Genomic DNA, 1,628 nt, shown 5'->3' with positions numbered 1-1,628 from the left:
GCAGGAGCCGGAAGTTTTTCTAAGTGGGAATGAAATCCAGGCAATTCCTCCCCTAATTAAACTACTCCCAAACTAATTAATTGAATGGTTATCACTATTAATTAATTAATTAATTTATATAAATTTATAGCATTAACCCAAAAAAAACACTAAAAGTTATTTAATTTATATGAATTTATCATATTAACAAAAAAAATTTATTTAAAATAATAATAATAAACACCTCCAAACTAATTCAAAGAATAAGCATTTTAATTTAATTATATACAGATGAAAAAATGCAGAGGCCCCGGGCCAGTCATGATCTGGGGAAGGGCACATCAATTTCCATTGATTAAAGCTCTTAAGAATTTCACCGATGCCCTGACGATGAGTGAGGACTGGTTGGTTCGAAACGCGGTCATAAATGTCTTTCTTTATGTAATTTACACCAAAGTTCTACTTATAAATTTCACGGAAAATACAGATTTCTGTTTAGAAAACCGCCAAATCTCCTGTATGCTGAACCCAAAAACCCTATTAAAAGAGGGAAATGATTCAGAGAGTTATCAACTTAGCACTATCCAGATCTTGAAGCACTAATGAATCCCAAAACGATGCGCCCTGCTCCGCGGAAATCTGTCGGCCGTCAATGCTGGATTCTGCGTCCGAACAGGAATTTGAGGACCCCGCGTCGTTTCTCGACGGCAGCCGGAATTCTTCCGCGGCGAACCTGGACGCGGCGGATTGAATTTGCAGCGGCGATAGAGAAGAGCCGTAGGGAATTTCCGGCGGAGTGTCGGGAAAATTGAACTTGGCCTTGGATCCTCTCAAACAACACGCTGCGAAGTCGTAGGCGCGGGCAGCTTTTTCTGGGGAATCGTAGGAGCCCAGCCAAATTTTGGCCCGGGAATTGGGCATTCGAATTTCCGACACCCATTTCCCCCATTTTCTCAATTGGATTCCCTTGAATTGCCGCGACATCTGTGACTGGCTTTCCGGCCTGCCAGGGCTGCTCTGTTTTGGCAAGGGTTTAACCATGTGAGCGAACTCGAACTCGGAACCTGGTGGTGAAGTTTAAGTTTTAAAACAATTGAAAAATTGTGACTGTCCGTAGACTTGAACTTCGCACGCCCAAAGGTACCTACAGGTTTCTACTTCATCTGTGGGTGAAAATTAACACAGTGCATATGAATATGCGCGATTGACTGTAGGGTATGGCAGCGTAAATAGATACAGAAACCGCGTCCATCGGTTGTGTTAGAAGTGGTACGAACGTTACGCGTGGCAGTTCCGAGTATACGCGCGAGCGCTTTTTATGATAAACGTGCGACCATATACATGTGGTGTGGTGTGGTTCTAATATGTTTGACTCATTTTTTCAACCTTAATTATTTATTATTTATATGGAGTTTACACATTTTTATTATGAAATATTTATTATCTTAATTTTGAAACTATCATGTTTAAGACCTGCTATAAACATGTTTAAATCTGTTATAAACATGTTTATGATTTATGTTGAGTTTATACATTTTTATTATTAAATATTTATTATCTTAAATTTGAATTTATAGTGTGTTGAGTTTATATATTTTTATTATTGAATATTTTATTATTTTAATTTTAAATCTATCATGTTTAAGAGG

The 1,628-nt window shown here is 38.1% G+C and overlaps 1 pseudogene; it reads right to left on the bottom strand.

Annotated features, from left to right (window-relative positions):
• Positions 1–280: 280 nt before the first annotated feature.
• On the bottom strand, positions 281–1,183 carry LOC149176147 (ethylene-responsive transcription factor ERF016 pseudogene; annotated as a pseudogene).
• Positions 1,184–1,628: the final 445 nt, after the last annotated feature.

The sequence above is a fragment of the Pinus tabuliformis genome, chromosome 4_1 (genome assembly GCF_031772625.1).
Source record: "Pinus tabuliformis cultivar Carrire ecotype Pingquan chromosome 4_1, CPIR1, whole genome shotgun sequence".
NCBI lineage: Eukaryota > Viridiplantae > Streptophyta > Pinopsida > Pinales > Pinaceae > Pinus > Pinus tabuliformis.
The sequence above is the reverse complement of the archived record's forward strand: the minus strand, read 5'-3'. Positions and strand labels throughout refer to the sequence as shown.